Genomic DNA, 7717 nt, shown 5'->3' on the forward strand with positions numbered 1-7717 from the left:
CATAGCAGAGGTGAATTAGTAGGACAATGCAACATGAAGGCATTTTATTTTCACATTTTGGGGTGCAATGTCATAAATATAATTGCAATATGAGCCTAAATTTAAAGTGTAAACACACTGATTTCTGGTAGCAGATCTTTTTGCTTCCCTGATGTTACTAAATTGTGTATATATACAAACCCACTTTTTTGCCTGTACTGTTTCTTACTTCACCTGTGATTCTGCACAATCCAGTGACACAAAAGGTGCTAGACTCAGTAAGAGCCAAGTTCTGAAATTAAATCTGGAATATAATGGGTCTAACCATGCCTATATCTTGTTTATACCCATGCCTATGCCTTATATCCACATCTGGAAACCATTTTGCCGTCTCAGTTTTACCTCAGTTTTAAAAGAAAAAAAAATCTCAATCTCCTTTCAAGAGAAGAGCAGCTTAAAACATATCTCTCGTAGTACCCAACATGTGGTCATTTCTTTGGTGAAGGGCATGCAACAAGACCAGAAAGGTCATCCACAGCCACTGCCAGTTAACCTTTTGCACTGAGTGTTCAGCTAAACTGCTGCTTTCCAACACGGGGATCTTGATAGGCATTCTCCTGGACTTGTGTAAATAAAGCATTTGACATTGTCCTACATGGCATCCTGGTCACCAAACTGGAAAAGCATGGACTTGATGGGTAACCCACTCACTGGATTAGGAATTGACTGTATAGCCTCTCACTCAGAGCACTGCAGTCAACAGCTCAATGTCCAAATGGAGACCAATGACAAGTGGCATCCCTCAGCAGTCAATACTGGGACCAGTGTTCTTTAACATCTTTGTCAGCAGTATGGACAATGGGACTGAGTGTCCTCTCAGCAGATCTGCAGATGACACCAGCTGTGTGGTCCGATGGACATGCTGGAGAGAAGGGATGCCATCTAGAGGGACCTGGACAGGCCTGAGAGGTGAGTCCAAGCCAACCTCATGAAGTTCAAACAAGGTCAAGTGCAAGGTCCTGCAACTGAGTCAAAGTAATCCCAAGCACAAATATAAACTGGACAAGGAGTGGCTCAAGAGCAGTCTCAAGCAGAAGCACTTTGGGGTATCAGTTGGTGAAAAACAATGCAGTCCAGAAGGCCAAGCATGTCTTGGGTTGCATCAAAAGAAGCATGACCAGCAGGATGAGGGAGGTGATTCTCTCCCTCTACTCTGATCCCATGAAACCTCACTTGGAGTCTAGTGCTCCTAGCACAAGGATGTTGCACTGCTGGAGGAGGTCCACAGGAGGGCTGCAAAGACGGTCAGAGGGCTGGAGAACCTCCTATATGGGATGGCTACAAAAATTGGGGCTGTTCAGCTTGGAGAAGAGAAGGCCCTGAGAGGACCTTACAACTGCCTTCTAGTATCTGAATGAGGCCTACAAGAAAGCTGAGAAGGGACTTCTTCAAAGGGCTTGTATTGACATGATGAGAGGTAATGGACTGAATCTTGGGAAAGACAGATTTAAACTAGATGTTAGGAAAAAAAAATCTTCATAGTGAGGGTGGTGAGGCACTGGAACAGGTTGCCCAGGAAGTTTGTGAATGTCCCCTTCCTGGAGGTCTTCAAGGCCAGGTTGGATGAGGCCTTGAGCAATCTAGTAAAGGGTGCCCCTGCCCATGGCAGGGAGGGGTGGAACTAGATGATCTTTAAGTTCCCTTCAAACCCAGACGATTCTGCGAATCTTTGAAAGAGTGGGGTCTAGCCCCTGGATGTGTAAGCGTTTTCCAAATGAGAGAGGAAGATGAAACATGCTAAATTCAATTTCAAAGAGAGCTGAGTTAGGGCACTGTCACAACCCATAACAAAACACATATACTTGCTGGAATTTTGAAACAGTCTCAAGCAACTCCATTTGAACATGCTCACAAAATACCTACCCAAGTGCTGCAGTCAACATGAACAGCTTGCTCTAAGTACCATAGGAAGTGCTTTTGTTAGGATTACTGACTGGTCATAGCCAACTGAAACAGCTTGGGTTTTGAAAAAAACGAATTTATAAAACTGTTGCAGAGTAAATTTGAGTGACAAGTACATAATCTCTCATTTGTCAAATAAATACTCCATGAAATAAACACATCTACAATTCTAGAAACTGTTTGCTCAACCCTAAAAAGCATGTTGCAGATTTGTGGTGAGAACTTATCTCTTTACCCAGTCTCCATCATCTACATGTGAATGGGCTGCATTTAAAGACAAAAGGGATCCAAGACCACCACCCTGCCAAATGAAACGTTAGTCTTTTAATGGAACTAGTATCGTCTCCTAAAGAAATAATGCCCTCTACTGCTTGGTTACCGAGCTGCACTGCAGCAAAAGAAACACCTGCTCTTAAAACAGGTTTCACACAGACTACAAAAATTGCAAAATAAATTAATAAATAGGTTAAAAAAATAATGATAATCGCTCTTCTTCTTGTTGTTGTTCTGTGGATTATCTCTCAGCACTGTTACGGGATGTGAAATGCAGGTATAAAAGCAAATGTTCTTTAAAATTAACATTTCTATCTGCTCTGTTTAGTTTTCATTATATACATACATAGCATGGCCCCAAACCTATTACTTTGAATAAATATATGAAATTAACCTGAATATTTTCTCCCTAACACTTGAATGCTTAACAGTTTGGTTTTAAAATGGCCAGTGTTGTCATTTACAGTAATTGTTTTGGCATGAATATTCCTTGAACTTCCTGTATTTGCTGCCTGCTGTCAAACCTAATACTCCCCACACCCCCTTATATTACTGCATACGGTCTCCTCCAGAGACATATCCGTATCATTTTGCTGCAGTGGTTTGCCTTTGAAAAACAACCAGATGAAATGCTGCCTCTCTACAAGTTACATTCAACCACACAGAAGTGTTCTACAGCATTGCCAAAAAACAAACAAACAAAACCACAGACATGTTGAGATAAAAAAAAAAAAAAGGCTGGGAAGACAGGGGACAGGGAAGAGCACAACAGACTCATGAATGTTATTCTAGAAAGCTTACCTCTGATCTGGCTCTGTATTATGTCAGATTTGCCTGTGGTTTCTTAAAAAGAACTTTCTGAAGCAGCTTTTAAACACTCACCAATTAGCACCTCCAGCATCAGATAGTCAATCTTTTTCCTGCCATTTCCCCCATATTTATTTGTCTGTCCAAGTCAGTAGACAGGGAGTCTAACAGTACTCTTAGCTGGCTGATTTTTGTTGCTGTAGTAACAGCTTTTTGGGTTGTATTTAAAAATAACACATTCAAAGACAGTATAGCCCAAACTCAAAGACTGTTAAAAACAGAACTTCTAGAATTCCTGATCCTTTCTGTTTTGTTCTTGACAGTACTTAACATTGTCCTGGGCACTGTGGGAACACAAAAAGTTAATACTAAAAAGTGATTGCTATTCCAACATCCATCAATTATTTCTGAAACTAAAGCTTTACCTCACCTGGCCCCAGCTGTGGAAAAGCAAATGAGTTTATAACCTTGACATAGTCATTTTTCTGCCAGATATAAATCTGGATTTTCCTCCTTTCCCAGTGCCATGCTTGCCATATCTGGAAGGGAAAACAAACAAACAAACAAGCAAACAAAATAGCCACAAAACTGGTCCTGAAGGAAGAAGTTGTTTTTCCCTGAATAAATACACAAAAAGTCATGTTTAAACAAACAAACAAATAAATAAATAGAATCAGGTAGGTCTATATTTACTCATAGAAATTGACAAGATACACTGGAAGAGTATCTCAACATTATCTCAACACTTCCAGATAATTCACCAACCAGGCCACAATATCTAGAAAAAGCAGCTACGTTTCAACAATTCACAAATAAAACAGAAAGGTTTTGTTTGCTTGTTTGTTTTCGGCAGACTTCTACGATCTGTTACACAGCAGTCCATGTTTTTACATTTCGTGTTAAAACAGGAAAGGGCAAAGTTTTATGCCATGCACATGGAGAACCTTAAAAAGGGATAATCTGTTTAGAGTGATCTCAGGAATTCTCCCTGGTGAGAAAATTAGTTCCTTCCAAAAAGGAAGGAATTGCTAAGTACACAAGCTCTCCGTGATGTGTTTGATCAAGGTTGTTACAATGCATACATAGAAGCACTAACACTTGATTTCTGATTAATTCCACGTAATTCCACAATGGTATATGGTGCTACCACCAGGGCTATCCATGGATGCTCATAAATATTTTCTGTAATTATTCCAATCACGAGCTGACCTGATAATTTCAAGGAGACACTTTTCTGAGGCTGCATGACAGAAAACAAGCACAGTGAGAATGACTACAGCAAGAATGGCCATAGTGGTTTGGGGGTTTATTTTTCACCTTTTCCCATTACAGATACATGCATAACACAGACAGATAGATGTTTGAGATTGCCTTTGTAGTGATAATAATGTGTGTGCCACAGTTTCAAATCTTCAAAACAAGAAACATTTCCAATGTTTTACAAACATAACGATTTGTTGCATTTTCACCTTTCTGTGAAGAAAAACCAAATGTTTAGTTTACAGCAGTAATAAAAACAAACAAAAAAAAACTCCAAATAAAATAGAGCATCCCCCAAATACCTTTTGCTTTCTGATAATAAATATATATATATGTGCATACACACACACACACATATATATATACATATATCACGTATGTATGACTTTTCCACACTAAGAATCAAGAATTCAGTAGTATGCTCTGAAATGTAAAACAAGATTGCAGTGACAATAGTACTATTATTCATTGCTGAGAGGACCAAATTTACAAGAATAATGATTGCTGTCCTATCTCTGTTTCCTCTGCAGCATGTATCAAGAATACCAACTGTCCCGGAAAGATGTGTAACACAGTCAGGCACTCTTAAGAGGCAAAATTCTTTCCTCTTCATACAAAATACTGGGTCATTGAAAGTATTATTTCTTAAATTAGTGAAAATATTTTAATTACAGAATATATTTGAGGTTTTGTTTTGTTAATGTTTTTAAAGGTTGGGGGCGGGGGTCTGTGTGTGTGGGTTTTTTTGTTGATGTGGTTTGGTTTGGTTTGGTTTGGTGGTTTGTTTGGTTTTTTTTTTAAGCACAGTGTCCAGTACAAAGGAATTGCTACATTTCCACAAAAAACATATCAGCAGCAGTAGCAAGCTGGTCTCTTCTGAGCTTGTCCTCAACCAAATCTCAAAGTGATTTAAGGTAATGAAACAGAATCTGATATGTTCCATGGAGGTGAAACATTCCTACTGCAGAAAGAGAGAAATTATTTTTCTGAAATCATTCATATGAAAAAGTAAATTAGTCAATTCTTTGTTAGCAGAATTATGGTTCATAAAAAGTAGAGAAAGACTGACAGTCAAACTAATCAGCAGCATAACAGCAGTGACACCAAAAAAAAACCACGCAACTGCAAGTTTGTACATTTTTCTATCATAGGTTGGGGAACAGGATATAAACATCTTCTAATATTTGAAGATCCTAAACTCCAAAATCCAAATAATTGTTTAGTATTACACATAAAGTATACTTTAAAAACAGTGGGATTACGCTGAACAAAGTGGGAAAGGCTTCTCGACCACAACATTTACAGAAAAATGATCAGCTTTCTTAACAGGGAGATCTGTTGCTCAAGTTATTTAAATTAGAATGCAGAAAGCACACAGAAATGCCCTACAGGGAATATTCTGTGTTGGATTGGCAATAAACCTAGTTTGTCTTTCTGCCTATAATTTGTATGATTTCCTGGGCTTGGATGTAAAACACATGGGGACTTGTGTCAAGAGTTCATGTAACTATTGCTTTTGAACAAGCTGAGTAGCATATGGTACAATATAGGCAAGCTGATGAACTAATGTAAAGCTGATTTTAAGTTACAGAGGAGTACATACTCCTATCAATATTCTGTCTGGAAGAAAACAAAATCATATAGGATCACTAGATACAAAATAAATTCAAGATATAAATACACTGGCAGAATCTAGTAGTCTTGCAGGAATGTCAGCATCAGTTGAGAATATTCTGTGTGTATTCATCACTTCAAATGTTTCCATCACTGTCAGAAGCAGCCTTCAAACTACCTGCAAGCAGCCCCATGGAGGCACACCAGAATAAACAAGTGAGTCTTCTTACACAGAGGCTATGTCCATGTTCTCAGAGGCTATGTCCATGTTCTCTGTATTAAAACACTAACTGCACTGTGTTCTTAACCAAAAGAAGATGTGCAGGCCTCTGCAGCATCACAGACTCAGCAGTGACAGTACCTTCCATGGACAACTATGTATTTCAGTATGTCTCCTAAAGTAAGAAGGGAAAGTCAGCATTTTCTAGTTCGGCATTTCTCACACAGCTACAACTGCAGAGTAACAGAATTTCTTAAATGAATGACTTAAGACAGGCTGAGCTATTTTTTTTCCTTCTGATCCTCACTCCCTCATCAATTATTTGTGAAAAATCAAAGATACATGCATTAGACAAACTTGGGTACAATACACCTGAGAAATCATCAGTACTCAGATCTAGAAAGTTTGGATGTTTGGGGATTTTTGTTTGTTGGTTTGTTTTTCCCAGTTTCCTGTAGTAACAATGCCACAAGTGGGAGCCCTTAATGCAAAAACCCACCGCACACTGACATTGTGCACTCTAATATTCTCTAGTGATCAGCAGAGAAACTATCCTCAAAGTGGGCAATTTTTTCTGAGCATCCCTCTTTGTTACAAAATCTCCATCATCTTGTTTCATTTTTGTATACATCTGGAGTTCTATCTAGGATAAAATAACATGATGGGGAAAATAATTTGTTTTTAAAAGCAATTAGTTGAGTCATTTTTTTAAACAGCCCTCACCGCTAAATAATGGAAACCCTATTATGAATACGGTAGCATTTGGTGCAAAACTCTGTGAAAAAGAATTAAGCCCCCAAGCATTTACAGTTTCATAAAGACTTTCTATGTATAGGAAATGAAACTGAAAGTTATGTCAGTTTGATAATGGCATCACTTAAAACCATAACAGTTAATTAACTAATTAACAACTTAATTAACTCAGCACTTAATTTACTTATTTGAGTTCATTTAAATTCTCCAGATGAGATTTAATAAACTTTTAGAATAATTTCTGACTAACCATATGATGTATGTTTGTCTTATCTAGGAAATAATTCATGAAACTAAATGATTTTAAGACAGAGCCCAGGAGTAAGTTTTTACTCCACAGCATACAACATTCCAAAACTCCCCAGCGGTTTACCTGCAATTTGTACATGCATGGGAGACAAGGATGACAAAGCATAGGAGAAAGATTCCTTTTTTTGAGCATACATAAAGCTGCACGAAGTAGAACTAGGACAAACCTCAACTTGTAAAAGTTTGTAACCTGAAGCAAAATTTGGTTTACATAGTTTTGGGGAAACAGAAGAGAGATTAAAAGAAGCCTTTGAAAGAAGACATTTGTCACACAGTTATACATCTCCCAACCTTTTAATACAAGGCTGCGAACCGCTTGCACAGGGTGGCATAGCTGGGAACGAACGTGCACTCGTAGCCTTCACGGAAGCCCGGGTAAGACAGGGCAGCATATGAGCAACCGGCAGGTATCAGAGGCATCTGAGGCAGCAGGGCAGTGACAATCACACGCGCGTTGTTCCCGTTTCTTGCGGTGGGTGGCTGACGGCAGTAACAGTGGGAAAACACCCCGGCTGCATACCCCCGACGTCCTGATACTTT

This window comes from Pogoniulus pusillus, chromosome Z (assembly GCF_015220805.1).
Source record: "Pogoniulus pusillus isolate bPogPus1 chromosome Z, bPogPus1.pri, whole genome shotgun sequence".
NCBI classification, from domain to species: domain Eukaryota; kingdom Metazoa; phylum Chordata; class Aves; order Piciformes; family Lybiidae; genus Pogoniulus; species Pogoniulus pusillus.